The sequence below is a fragment of the Sapajus apella genome, unplaced genomic scaffold (assembly GCF_009761245.1).
Source record: "Sapajus apella isolate SASKATOON/1434 unplaced genomic scaffold, GSC_monkey_1.0 scaffold5, whole genome shotgun sequence".
Classification (NCBI taxonomy): domain Eukaryota; kingdom Metazoa; phylum Chordata; class Mammalia; order Primates; family Cebidae; genus Sapajus; species Sapajus apella.
In genome coordinates this window covers 7,985,686-8,001,730 of record NW_022436945.1, presented here as the reverse complement: position 1 = coordinate 8,001,730, position 16,045 = coordinate 7,985,686, and the positions used below count along the sequence as shown (strand labels likewise).

General features: G+C 33.8%; 1 pseudogene across 1 annotated transcript in view; it reads left to right on the top strand.

The window, feature by feature from the left end:
• Window positions 1–9,473, top strand: part of LOC116548801 — an 80,728-nt pseudogene extending 71,255 nt beyond the window's left edge. Inside the window, exon 2 of the transcript XR_004267546.1 lies at window positions 8,615–9,473. The product of XR_004267546.1 is annotated as a G-rich sequence factor 1 pseudogene (transcript). The remainder of the gene's footprint in view (window positions 1–8,614) is intronic.
• The last annotated feature ends 6,572 nt before the right edge of the window (window positions 9,474–16,045 follow it).

Below are 16,045 nucleotides of genomic sequence, written 5' to 3'. Positions count from 1 at the left end.
CTCACACCAGTTAGAATGGCGATCATTAAAAAATCTGGAGACAACAGATGCTGGAGAGGATGTGGAGAAATAGGAACCAACTTTTGCACTGTTGGTGGGAGTGTAAATTAGTTCAACCACTGTGGAAGACAGTGTGGCGATTCCTCAAGGACATAGAAATAGAAATTCCATTTGACCCAGCAATCCCATTACTGGGTATATATCCAAAGGATTATAAATCATTCTACTATAAGGACACGTGCACACGAATGTTCATTGCAGCAATGTTTACAATAGCAAAGACCTGGAACCTACCCAAATGCCCACTGACGATCTGCTGGATAGGAAAAATGTGGCACATATACACCATGGAATATTATGCAGCCATCAAAAATGATGAGTTTGGGTCCTTTGCAGGGACATGGATGAACCTGGAAACCATCATTCTCAGCAAACTGACAGAAGAGCAGAAGATCAAACACCACATGTTCTCACTCATAGGTGGGTGTTGAACAATGAGAACACATGGACACAGGGAGGGGAGCACTACACACTGGGGTCAGTTGGGGGGAAATAGGGGAGCGACGGTGGGGGGTGGGGAGCTGGGGAGAGATAGCAAGGGGAGAAATGCCAGATGTAGGTGATGGGGAGGAAGGCAGCAAATCACCCTGCCACGTGTGTACCTATGCAACAACGTTGCATGTTCTTCACATGTACCCCAAAACCTAAAATGCAACAAAATAAATAAATGGGAAAAAAAAAGATTTCCTTTTCTTGCTTTTAAACCTTGTCTTGGATCTCACTGAACTTCCTTGAAATCCATTCTTCAGATTATTTACCTGTCATTTCTGAGTTTCTATTATGGTTAAGGACCATCGTTGGAGAGCTAATATGATTCTTTGTTGGTGTAACAGCATTCAGATTTTTCATGGTGCCAGAATTTTTATGCTGGTTACTTCTCATGTGGTGATACCGGCACATCTAATTTTTCTGTTTTCATAGAAGTATAATTTTTATTTCTTTCTTTACTCATTATTATTTTCCCTTCTTTCTTTTTATCTTTTCTCCCCTCCCTAGGGAGTGTAACTGCAGAGAATGCCAGGTATGTTCTTTTGGCTTTACTTCTTTAGCCCTATGTATGCACTTCTGTTGGAAATGTTTTCTTCTATATCAGGCTGTGCAGTTTAACCTACAAGCCAGTAGATGGCACTTATAGGTAAGAGCAGGTTGTAGCCATATATATATTTCATCCTTGTTTTCTGGGAGAAGCTCTGTGTTGCTTCAGGCAATGTGTTGATTCATAGAGTGCACAATGGTCTGAGCTCCCTGCTTAGCCTAGGAGAGTGGAGGCCACAATGAGCAGGACAGTAACAGGCAGGTCTGCCTACCAGTCACTTGATGACAGGCACAAGCACTAGTGCTGAGGGAGAATCCAGTGGATGGCCACCAACCGCCTAGAGATGTGCCTAAGCATGGGACTGGAAAACCAATTCTGTGCCAGAATTCTTGTGCTGTTTCATTCTCATTTGAAGACTTTGACACTTCTAATTATTTTAATTGTTTTCATGCAGGTAGGCTTTTTTCTTTTTCTTTCTTTTTCTGGCATGAGACTGGGAAGACTCCATGGCCCCAAGTCCTCTACATGGGTATGGGGGTGCCCTAAACTCCTAATCCAAGAGAGTAAATCCTCCAGATGCCTGGATATCTGCCTGGGTGTAAAGTAGAGCAGGCCCTCCTGCACCAGGATCTCTGCACAGGAAGGATAGGGCAGTTCAGGTTACTGATCCTGGTGAGTTGGTGCTCCAAATGCCTGGAAATCTGCCTAGGTGTGGAGAGGGCCTTGCCGCACCATGATCTATGTCCAGGAATGGTGGGACATAGATCAGGCTGCTGAAATAGAAGTGTGAGTGTTTTGAATGCCTGGAGGTCCACCTGGGCATGAAGGAAAGAGGGCCTTCCTGCATCAGGATCTTTTTATCAGTGAGACACCATAATAGACCTTGGTTTGCCCACATTCTTCTCCATGGAATCTAGGGTTCCCTTCATGATTCCAGCTGATTCCTGTTTTCTTTCTTGAATTAAACTTTATAGGGTTTATCTTTATGCACTATCTTGCTATTTCCAAGTGGCTGAGGCATGCTGAAAAGTCTCTAATTCACCACCTTGGGGAAAAAACCCTCTAGATTATCTTAAAATGCAAATTGGAAACTCAAGGGCAATCATTACAATAACTTTTTAAAGGAGCGTAATCAATTGCTAAGAAAGAAAATAAAATGAAATTAGATAAAATACTCAATTAAAACAAGATGAAATAGAAATGGTGGGGGAAATAAAGTAAGTGTTCAAGGAACACCTAGAAACAAGAACATACAAGCATGAAGTATAAAAATCCACCTAATCAACCAAGTGCAGTGGCTCAAGCCTGCAATCCTAGCACTTTGGGAGGCCAAACAGGCAGGTCAGGAGTTCAAGACCAGCCAGGCAAACATGGCAAAAACCTCATCTCTACTAGAAATACACAAATTAGCTGGGCATGGTGGCATGCACCTGTAGTCCCAGCTACTCAGGAGGCAAAGGCAGGAGAATTGCTTGAACCCAGGAGACAGAGGATGCAGTGAGCCGAGATCATGTGAAACTCCATCTCAAAAAATAAATAAATAAAATTAAATTAACCAAATCAATAATCCTTTTAAATATGAAGGGTTTAAATATATTAATTAAAAGACAGATTGCCAAAATGGATTTAAAAAAACAATATCTACTCTAAGAGGCATACAAGAAAACCATTTTAAACAGAAAGACTCAGCTAGGTTTATAAAAAAGAGAGATAAGGAAAGTTATACTATGCTAACACAAATCAGAAGAAATCCAGTGTAGCTATATTAACCTCAGACAAAGTAGAAATCAGAATAAAATATTATCAGAGATAGAGGCATTACATAATGATAAAGAAATCAATTTTCCAAAAGCAACATTACATTTCTTAAAGTGTTTGCACCTAACAGCAAAGTGTCAAAACAGAAGAGGTAAAAATTGATAGAACTGAAAAGAGAAATAGGCAAATCTAATATTATGGTTAGAAATTTCAACATCTCTCTTGTAGTAGCTGATAGATTAAGCAGGCAGAAAGTCAGCAAGAGATTTGTTAAAATGGCATTATCAATCAACTTAACCTAACTGGCATTTACATTTATAGAATATTTCATCCAACAACAACAAAATGTGTTATTTTTCTCATATATAATACAAGTCCACAACCTAATCCAAAATTACACCTTAACATCTTCAAAAGAATAGAAATCATACCAAAAAAATATGTTTTTAGACAACAGAGAAATTAAACTTGAAACCTACAACAGAAAGATAGCTAGAAAATCCCTAAATATTTAGAAATTAAACAACATGCTTCTAATATTTAGAAATTAAACAACATTCTTCTAAATAACCCAAAGATCAAAGAAAAAATTACAGTGAAATTAGAAAACATTTTCAATTGAATAAAAATAAAAATATAACAAATCAAAATTCATCACTAACAACTAAAGCAGCACTGGAAGGAAACTTTATAACATTAAATGTGTATATTAGAAAAGAAGAGTGATCTCAAATCAGTGTTATAAAGTTCTACCTCAGGAAACTAGATAAAGAAGAGTGAATAAAGCCTAAAAAACAAAGAAGAAAATAAATAATAAAAAATTAAAGCACAAATCAATTAATTAATACTAGGAACATAAGAAAGAAAATCAATGAAACCAAAAGCTGGTTTTTGAAAAACTCAGTAAAATTCATAAGCATATGGTCAAGGTAAACAAGAAAAAAAGAAGAAAAAAATTACCAGTATCAGAAATGAAAAATCATCACTGTTGAGCCCATGAACATCAAATAGATAATAAGGGAATACTATAAATAACCCTATGCCCACAACTTTGATAACTTAGAAGAAATGGACCAATTCTTCAAAGATACAAACAATAAAACTTACACATATAGAAATACATAATCTGAATAAGCCTATATTTATTAAAGAAATTAAATCAATAATTAGTAATCTTCCAAAAAAATAAAATACAAACACCACATGGTTTCACTGGTGAAGTCTAACAAATATTTGAAGAGAAAATAATACCAGTTCTCCACAATATCTTCCAGAAAATAGAAGCAGAAGGAACATTTGTTTACTCATCCTATGAGGCCAACATTACCGTACCACTAAAACTAAAGGCATTTCAAGAAAGAGAAAATATAGACCAATATGCCACATTAAAATTTATGCAAAAGTCCTCACCAAAATGTAAGCAAATAGAATTCAACAATATAAAAAGAGTTACATACCACAACAAAGTGAATTTATCCATGTATGAAACGGTGGTTTAATGTCAACAGGATAAAACAAAAAAATCATATGACCATATCAATTGATGCAGAAAAAGCGTCTGACAAAATCCAACATACATTAATAATAAAAATTCTCAGAAAGATAGAAGAGAGGGAACTTCCTCACCTTAATAAAGAACATCTACAATAAATCAACAACTCATATCATATTTAATGATAAGAAACTAGATACCTCCCTTAAAGTCAGGAATAAGATAAGGATGTGTTCTCTCTTACCACATCTACTTAACATTACACTGAAATTCCTAGTTACTGCACGACAACAAAAAATAAAAGATATTGGCCAGGCACAGTGCTCATACCTGTAATCCTAGCACTTTGGGAGGCCGAGACAGGCGGATCACAAGCTCAAGAGATTGAGACTGTCCTGGCCAACATGGCGAAACACCGTTTCTACTAAAAATACAAAAATTAGCCAGGCGTGGTGGTGGGCACCTGTAATCTGGGGCTGGAGAATTGTTTGAATCCGGAGGCAGACATTGCAGTGAGCCTAGATCACACCACTTCACTCCAGCCTGGAAGACGGAGGAATACTCCATCTCAAAAAAATAAAAATAAAATACAATAAAAAATTTAAAAAAAGAAAAAAAGAAAGAAAGAAAATGTAGGTGTATTATAAAGAAAAAAGAGAAAAAAGGAGAAAAATTATATTATTTACAAATAATGTGATTGTTTATGTATAAATTCCCAAAGAATTGACAAAAAAATTACCTAAAACTGAAAAGCAAGTGAAACAATGTTACAGCATGTAGAGCTAACATTTTAAAAATTGTTTGCTTTTCTATATTTCAGTAACAAACAATAAAAATTTGAAATTAAAATAACAATACCAATTCTAATGCCACAAAAATTGAAATGCTTACATGTAACTCTAACCAAATACCAACAGAAATTTTATGCAGATATCTATAAAACAATGATAAAAGATATCTGAGAATATCTAAATGTATGGAGAGATTGCCCATGCTCATGCATTGGAAGAAAAATGCATTTGATACGTTAATTCTTCCCAATTTGATCTATTGATTCATAAAATCCCACCAAAAGTTCCAAAAAGCTCTTTTTTAAGATACTGACAAGCTTATTCTAAAGTTTATAGAGAAAGGGAAACAATTTAGAATAGCCAACACAATACTAAAGAAGAACAAAATTAGAAGATTCTCACTATTGCGCTTCAAGACTCAATATAAGACTACAATAATCAAGACACTGTGTCATGAGTGAAAGGACCGATACATATATAATTGGAAAAGAATATGTATATGTATTTGGAAAAGAACCTGGGAAACAACCTAAATAAATATAGTCAACTGATTTTTAACAAAGGAACATAGGCAATTTGTAAAAAAAAAAAAAAAGTATAGGATAGTATTTTCAACAAACAGTGCTTGAAAAGTTGGACATTCACATGTAAAAAAAAAAGAACCTAGACACAGACCTTACATGTTTCACAAAAATTAACTCAAAATAGATCATAAACTTAAATGTAAAATTAAAATTATAAAATTTCTAGAGGAAAATGTAGGTGTCCTTAGGTTTGGTGATAACATTTTAGACACAACATCAAAACAAAAATTCATGAAAGAAATAAAATAATGGTTAGACTTAATTAAAATTTAACATTTCTGATATACAAAATATACTGTTAAGAGAATAAAATGATAAGCAACAGATTGTGAAAAAAATTTGAAAAACACATATCTGATAAAGAACATATATCAAAAATATACAAAGCACACTTGAAACTCAACAACAAGAAAACAAACTGATTAAATAATTGGTCACAGACATTAACAAACATTTCATGAAACATATACAATGGCAATTAAGCTTATGAAAAGATGCTCCAAATTATATGTCATTAAGAAATTGTTAATTAAACAATGGTGAGATACTATTATGTGCCTATTAGAATGACAAAAGTCCTTAGAACTGACAATGCTAATTACTGATTAGGATATAGAACAACAGGAACTTTTATATTCATTGTTGGTGGGAATGAAAAATAGTACAGTGACTTTGGAAAACAGTGACAGTTTTTGACAAAGCTGAGTGGTCTACAAAGTCTTACCATCTGTGTTAGTCCATTTTCACACTTCTGATAATGACATACCTGAGACAGGGCAATTTACACAAGAAAAAGGTTTAATGGATGCACAGTTCCACATGGCTGGGAAGGTGTTACAATTGTGGCAGAAGGTGAGAGGTACATCTCACATGGTGGCAGACAAGAGAAGAAAACTTGCATAGGGGAAACTCCTGTTATAAACTCCACTTTAGAAAACCATCATATCTTGTGAGACTTAATCACTTTCATGAGAACAGCATGGGAAAGACCTGCCACCATGATTCAATTATCTCCCACTGGGTCCCTCCCATGACATGTGGGAATTGTGGGAGCTACAATTCAAGATGAGATTTGGGTGGTGACACAGCCAAACCATATCACCATCCATTCAGCAATCATGCTTCTAAAAATTTATACAAATGAGTTGAAGACTACATCTACACAAAAATTTGTACAAGATGTCTTTCAAAGGTGAATGAATAAACAAAGTATGGTAGACCCATAAAATGGAATATTATTCAATGATAGAAAGAAATGAGCTTTCAAATCACAAGAAGAAAAAGATGAGCCTTAAATGTATTATACTAAGTACAAAAAGCCATTGGGGAAAGGCTACATACTGTATGATTCCAATTCTATGACATCCTGGAAAAAGTAAAACTATAGAGACAGTAAAAAGGTCAGATTTCAGAGAGAAGATAGAAGAGGTAAGGGCTGAATAGGTGAAGCATGAAGGATGGGATATTTTTTAGTGTAGTGGAACCATTCTGAATGACACCGTGATGGTGGATACATTATACTCTTGTGTCAGAAATCCATTGAATTTTAAAACACAGTGAACATCAATAGTTGTAATATTTTAACTAAAATATTTTAGAATCCAAGAATGGAATTCGGAATGTGGGAAAACATTATGGCAATACTATAAGTGTACAAAACAACTTCACCAAAGGAAGTGAAATAATACACGTGGTAATCTAAATAACTTTAGAAATGTGTCAAGTCTGTAAGAGCAAAAGCAAAAGAAATTATATCTGGGTATTGTAGCCTAATGAATAAAGTCATTTACCACAGAGGTATTGGCTTACAATTCTTATACAATTACAAATGTATACACAAATCAAACAATTAGGTAGATGGATGGAAGATAGTGGGAGCCATTTTATACTGTTGGAGTTGGAGATTACAAATTGGCAGGAAAAAGAGCCTAGAGTCATCTGTGTGCTTATATTTTAGGGCTGGAGACATCAGTGACAACTCATGTTTAGCTTAACACAAATAGTTCCATACAGAAATATTTATAGATATAAGTGTACAGACTCGTTATTATGCATGAATATATCCTTAGCCTGTCAGCTAATAGGGCCTAAAGTGACAACACCCTAGTAGCAATGAACAAGCCTAGCACTGAGATCTTGGAGTTAATATCATTCTTCGGCAATTCTCTTTGTAGAAATGCCTGATTCTAGGATTGGGAAAGGAAATACAGAAAATGAGACTGGAGTATCCTGTAGTGCCAGAAAGCAAGGAAATACCCAAATTTTAATTAATTAATAATGAGAATATGTTCAAAGGACACAAAAGCTACTTGAAAGAGCTCCCAGTGGCCAAAACTGGAAAAATTTGTATAACAAAATAAATTAATAGTAGATGAAACCTGCTATGTCTTCAATGTTTGTCATTTCCCAAAGTCATGTTGAAATTTAATTGCCATTGTAACAGTATTACAAAGTGGGGTCTTTGACAGGTGACTAACTATGAGGGCTCTACCCTCATGGATAGGATAGATGTTGTTATGAAAGGGTGTTTGCACCACTCTTGCTTCCTCTCTCTTACCCTCTCTTGCCATATGGTGACACAGTGAAAAAGCCCTCACCAGATGCCAGCACCCTGATAGTGGACTTCCCAGCCTCCAGAACTGTGAGTCAATATGTTTCTGTTCATCATAAATTACCCAGTCTCAGGCATTCTATAATAACAGTACAAAGCAAACTCAGACATAATCCAAAGTATGAAATAAATATTCATGAATCCATACAAATACAAATAGATATTTGAATGAATAAATAAATTTGGAGAAGACAAAATCTCCCTTGTAGAATTCCAAATAATTTATGTAGATACTCTCTCCTTCAGGAGACAAAACATAATTCCCTATTCCTTAAGCGTAAGCTCCACATATTGATAAACTGGAAGTAAGCAGAAGGAATGAAGTTCCAACACATGTTGATTCTCATAAGGGAAAGAAAATGGCATCTTCTCCTACTGCTAACTATATAACTGAGCCAGAAATGGTCTTTGAAGAACATAGGATATTCGACCCATGACAGCTTTCGAAAGTGAGAAAGAAATAGAATTGGCTAAGGAGGTGCCAGAAAAGCTTCCACATGCTGCTGATTTTGGAACTACGCCTTCTTTGCACTTTGTCCACATGACAGGATTATCTTTCCAAGCCAATGCCCAAGAAATTATAAACTTTTTCGCTCCACTGAAGCCTATTAGAATCACCATGGAATACAGCTCCAGTGGGAAGGCCACTGGAGAAGCTGATGTGCATTTTGAGACCCATGAAGATGCTGATGCAAGGATGCTCAAGGATCGGTCTCACATTCATCATAGGTATATTGAACTGTTCCTGAATTTACGTTCAAAAGGAAAATAAGACTTCAGGGGCTCCAGATAATAAGGATGAAGCAAGAAGCATTCCATTTGCACATCTTTCTTGGACATGGGATATATAGTTCCAGTTTATTAGCAGTAACTGCTAGGGAAATGATTTTGGTGTTTTGGGTTAATTGCTTCTAAGAAAAATTTCATAGTGGACTATTTAGAAGAAGAAATGAAAGATCTAGATGGGGATTATGAAATAAACCACAGATTAAATTTTTTGTTTAAACTGTCCAGGATCTGATTTTAAAATATGGTCATTATCTTACATGATTAAACAGTTTATTTTCATAGATGATATGTTACCCAATGTAAAGACTACATATTTTTATTCAGCAGCGTTTTTTAAACTCCTTCAATTGAAAAATTATATATATATATAAAATTATATATATATATATAAAATTATATATATATATATATATATATATGGCCTATGAATTGAGTGGTCTGATGTAAAACTTCTCGTAGAGTAAAACAGTGATTTATTTTAACCAAACATTCACCAATACAAAGAAAGGTTTCAGACCTTTGAACTGGTGTGGTTTGGCAGACTGATTTTAAATTTTAAGTAATTACATTGCAGTATTTAATTACTTAGGTAGAGAGAGGAATTTTTAAAAATCAAAACAAAAAAATAAATACCACAGCTTAGTGAGTGTAAATGACAATTTGGCAGTCTTATGTCTTTAGAAATGTTTGGCCTTTCTAAGCCTTGTGCTAAAGGTGTTTAACATTGGTGCTATCTACTTAAGGGGCCATTCTAGTCTTAACTTAGAAGTTGTCTGAACTGTCCTTCCCTGGTTTGTTTTTGTTGTTGTTGTTGTTGGTTTTTTTTTTGTTTTTTTTTTTTGTTTGTTTGTTTTTCATTAGGGTAAACCTAAGGGTGTTTGTTAGTCTCAAAATTGTGAGGTGACATGTCAGAACAGTCCAGACTGGTAAGAAAAATAATGGCTTTACTTGAATTCAAACCAGCTCTAGATAGGAAGAAAATTGGTCTCCTCATTTGCTTTTTCAATGGAATAGCACATCCCATATTTTAGAAAAAGTAGGGGTGCCTTGCTTAAATAAAAGTAGCATTTAATGTATAATTGTGGGGAGGGTTTATGGATAAAGCTGCACTTATGTCATAACGTGGCAGTACATTCTGCTTTAATATTAAACAGCTAGTTACTGAAATATTGGGCAAAATGGCTGGCTTCAAAATATAGTCATTAATAAACTAATATTATGTGCACCTGTTTAGCAGAATCAAAATCCTGTGTAGTTTCCTTGCCTTTTTCCTGTTCTCAGGGTGACAACTGCCATCAGGAGATGCAATTCTAGTTCTTAAAATAAAATTTGCCTAGATTTCTGAGAAGTGATATCTGGACAAAAGACTGTCTTCTCTTACTTAACACATAACCATCTTTAATTACCAGCTAAAATGTGAAATCACTATACTGTAAGTAGTCAATAGATGAATACATGTTTCTGACTGAAAAAAAATAAAGCTACTGCATAGAAAGGATACAGTCAACAAGGAGACAACCCATAGAATGGGAGAAAATATTTTCAAACTACCAACCTGACAAGGGATTAATCACCAGAATATATAAGGAGTTTAAACAATTCTATAGGAAAAAAATATAATAATCCAATCAAAAATGGGCAAAAGATTTGAATAGGCATTTCTGAGAATTCTGATATGCTTATTTTCCATTGCATGTCTGTATCAAAACATCTCATGTACCCCATAAATATATACGCCTATTATGTATCCACAATATTCAAAAATAAAAGTTAAAAATAAATACAATTATAAATTAAAAAGGGGGCATTACAGCTGATACCACAGTAATATAAAGGTTCATAAGAGATAAATATGAAAAGTTATATGCTAACAAATTAGATAACCTAGAAGAAATTGACAAATCCCTAGACATTGCCAAGAATAAATCATAAAGAAATAAAAAATTTGAACAGGTCAATAACAAATTAAAAGATTAAATCAGTAACCAAAAACGCCCCAACCATAAACCAAAGTAGAATCAAATTATTTCACAGATAAATTCTCTCAAACATTTGAAGAAGAATTAATGCCAATCTTTTTCAAGCTTTTCCAAAAAAATCAAAGTGAAAAAAACGCTTCTAACTCATTTTATGAGGCCAAAATGATTATACCAAAGCCAGGTAAAGATACTATAAGAATAGAAAATCACAGGCAACTATTCCTAATGGACATAGATGCAAAAATTTTCAAACAAATTGCAAGTAAATGAAATTTAAAATAATGCGCAATTATCAATTGAGACTTTCCCCGGGATAAAAGGATGTTTCAACATACACAAATCAAATCATGTCACAAGTTAATGTGATACCCCATATTTACCCAATGAAGAACAAAAATCATATGGTCATCTCAACTGATGCAGATAAAGTGACAAAATTCCGTATCTTTTCATGATAAAACCTCAACAAATTAGGTATAAAAAATGTACCTCAACATAATATAGGTCGCATATGACAAGCCCACAGCTAATATTATACTTAATGGTGAAAAGATGAAAGCTTTCCTCTAAGATCAGGAAAAAACAGATGCTGCCCTCTCTCGCCACTTCTATTCAACATAGTACTGAAATTCCTAGCCAGAGCAATTAGTCAAGAGAAGGAAATAAAAGGCATCCAAATTGTAAAGAAAGAAGTAAATTATCTCTGTAGATCACATGATCTTATGTATAGAAAATCCTAAATTAAAGACTCTGCCCCAAAAAAACTATTAAAACTAATAAACATCCACATTGACAGAAGATATGGAAAAAAGCCTAATAAACAAATTCAGAAAAGTTATCAAATAAAAAATAAACACACAAAAATCAGTAGCATTTCTATATGCTAACAGAGAACTATCCATAAAAGAAATTTTTAAAATAATCCCATTTATAATAGCATCAAAACGAATAAGATACCAAGGAGGTAAAAGGTCTGTGCATTGAAAATTATAAAATACTGAGGAAAGAAATTGATGATGCAAATAAATGGAAAGTTATCCCATGTTTATAAATTGGAAGAATAAATGCCTATGTTCATGGATTGGAATTAATATTGTTAAAATATCCATACTACTCAAAACAATCTACAGATTCAACGAAATCACTATCAGAATTTCAATGACATTTGACAAAGAAATAGAAAAATAAATCCTAAAATTCATATGAAACCATAAAATATCTAAGATAGTCTAAGCAATTTTGAGAACGAAAATGATGTTGGAGACATCATATACCCTGATTTCAAACTATATTACAATTATAGTAATCTAAGCAGTTTTTTTAGATTATAGTAATCTAAGTCTGTTTTTACTGACATAAAAACAGACACATAAACCAATGGTACAAAATAAAGAGCTCAGAAATAAACCCATGTGTATTTGATCAACTAATCTTTGACAAAAGCACCAAGAATACACAATGGGGAAATACAAGTTACAATAAGGAAGTTAGTTGGGAAAATTGAATATCCATATACAAAAGAGTGAAGTTGAATTCTTGTCTTATACCATATACAAAAATTAATGGATTCAAGACTTAAATGTAAGATCTGAAGCCATGAAACTCGTGGAAGAAAACATAGGGAAAAAAGCTTAACATTTAATTTTGGCAATTACTTTTTGGATATGAACCCAAAGCACAGGCAATAAAAGCAAAAAAAGTAAATGGGATTACATCAAACTAAAAGCTTTTGCACAGCATAAGAAACCATCAACAAAATGAAAAGGCAACCCATAGAATAGGTGAAAATATTTGCAAGCCATATATTTTATAAGGGGTTAATATCTAACATATATGAGAAACTCATACAACTAAATAGCAATCAATCAATCAACAACAATTAAAAATGTGCAAAGAACCTGAATAGACATTTTTCCAGACATACAAATGGCCAACATGTATATGAAACAGTGCTTTACATCACTAAACATCAGGGAAATGGAAATCAAAACCATTACAAGATGTCACCTAACACCTGTTAGAATGGCTATTATTGAAAAGACAGAGATAAGTATTCCAAGGTTTAGGAGAAGAAGAAATCTTTACACACTGTTGATGGAAGTGAAAATTGGTACAGCCATTATAGAAAACAGTATGGTGTGTAATGATACATTCAGCAAGGATTTATCGTGTATATAGCTGGAAGTTAAATTGCTGGGCTATGGTGCAGACAAGTATTTCACTGTTAATGTTTCACCCAAATATTATGCACCATTTATCGTGTTATCCCTCCATCCATATGTTAGAAATGAAATCTAACACAGAGCATCTGTAGATTTTCTCTTCCTATAGGCAGACCCTGAAATATGAAGCATTTGCTCATCCATTTCATCTGCTCTTGACCAGTAACAAGGGCAATTGGAAAGAAGGGTCGATCTACTCCCCTGCTTCAATATTGTACAATTTTGAGAAGTAACTTTCACTGCAGAGCTCCCCTGTGGGATCAGGGTGAAGACAACTCTGCAGGACTTTGCCTGAGGTTTCATTATTATTTGTCTTAGTCCTCTTCCCTGTCCTGCTTCCTTGCTCTTTTACTAGCCTCCCCTGAGAACACTTAATAAATCACAGATTCTCATCTCAGGATCAGTTTCCAGGGAACCTGAACAAAGATAAGGCATATTTCAAATATACCAAACACTGTCACAAAGCTCTCCACATAAATTGAACTGATGGCTATTCCTTCCCCTTCCATCCCTAGCAATGGTATGGGAGTTAAACCAAGCCTTCTCACCAACTCCCACATTTTGTAATTAATTTTTTTTTAAATCTGATAACTGTGCAAACGGTATTTCATTACTGTTTTATTTTGCATTTCCCTAATTGCTACTGAGGTTGACCTCTTTTTCTTAAGTCTGTCGGCCACATTTCCTCTTCTGTGGATATCTATTTATTTTCTTTATTCGTTATCCTATTTAGGTGTTTGTCTTTGCTTATAGACCTGTAGGAGTTCTTTACAAATTCTGGAGGCTAAACATTTGTAACATATATGTTGTAAGTATCTTCACCTAGTCCGTGACTTGTCTTTTAAATTTATGCTAGCTTGCATGAAATTCTTTTTCACTCTAGTATACTCAAATTTACTCATCTTTTCCTTTATAGTTTGTGCTTTTTTGTTTTTCTAGGAAATATTTTCCTAATCTAAGGTTATAAATATTTGCTTCTATATTTTCTTCTTCTTTAAATTTTTTGTTTTATTTTAAGTTCCAGGGTACATGTGTAGGAGGCAGGTTTGTTACATAGGCAAATGTATGCCATTATGGTTTGCTGCATCTATCAACCCATCCTAGATATTAAGCCCAGTATGCATTAGCAATTTTTCCTAATGCTCTCCCTCCCCCAACTCCACACCCCAACAGGCTCCAGTGTGTGCTGTCCCCCTCCCTGTATCTATGTGTTCTCATTGTTTAGCTCTCACTTTTAAGTGAGATCATGTGATATTTGGTTTTCTGCTCCTGCATTAGTTTGCTGAGGACCGTGCCTTCCAGTTCCATCCATGTACCTGAAAAGGACATGATCTCATTCCTTTTTATGGCTGCATGGTATTCCAATGCGTATATATACCACATTTTCTTCTTCCAGTCTATCATTGATGGGCATTTGGGTTGATTCCACATCTTTGCTATTGAAAATAGTGCTGCAGTGAACATACAGTTGCATGTCTCTTTGTAACAGAAATATTTATATTTTCTTCTAAATATTTAAACATTTTGCTTATCACTTTTTTTCTTTAATCATCATATGTATTGTTTGTGGCAGAGTTTGATTTTAATTATTTTTTTCAATAGTTTTTTTTTCAAATAATTTCTTGCAACTGCTTTGTAAATGCCACTTGTGCCACCTGCCAACTTTCCACAAATGCTTAGACTTATTTTGTTGTATTGCTTCATTTGTCTGTCTCTTAACCAGTGCTTTATTTCTTAATTATTATGGCTTTATAATCACTCTCAATATCTATAAAACAATCTGCCATCTTCTTTTTATAAAACTTTGTTTTAATTATGCTTGTCCCTTTCTACTTCCATATAGGTTTTAGGACAAGCTTATCAAATTCCATGAAAAATTATAATTTTAAGTAGAATTTCAGTGACTGTTTAATCTATGGAGGACTGATACCTTTATGATGTAATTTTCCTAGCCATGAACATAATACAATTGACCCTTCCTATCCATGGGTACCACATCTGCAGATTTAACCAAATGCAGATGGAAAATATTTGGGAAAAAATAACAACACAACAATAAAAAATAAAAAAATGTAAAAGTACAGCATAACAACTATTTGCATTGCATTCATATTGTATTAAGTTATAAGTAATCTAGAGATTATTTAATGTATACAGGAGAATGTGTATAGATTATGTGCAAATGCTACAACATTTTATTTGAAGGGCTGTTGATTTTGCTACTCAAGGAGGGTCCTGGAACCAGTGTCCTACAGGTGTCAGTGAGTAACTGTATATCTCTCAATTTCTTCCTGTCCATTTTGTGACCTTCAAAAATATTTGCAATCTTCTCCATAAAGACAGTAAATATCTTTTATTAAATTTATTCCTTGGTACCTTATAATATGTTACATTATTACATATTTCACTTTGTTTTTTCTGGTGTTTAGGATGGTGTTAATGTTTGTACATTGATCCCATGACACCTCTGTTAAACTCTAGTATTTCTAATAGTTTATAGATTCTATTAGATTTTATTGCAGAGATAATCATGTTTTCTGTGATTAAGAATATTTGTTCTGCCCCCTTTAAACTGCGATCTCTCTTATATTTGGCTTATTGCATCAGATATAACTTCTAATAGAATGATAATAGAAACAATTAAAATTTGTCTACTTTATTTTTTCTGATTAATATAAATGCTTGTACAGTGTTACCTTTAAGTATAACATTTGTTATAAATT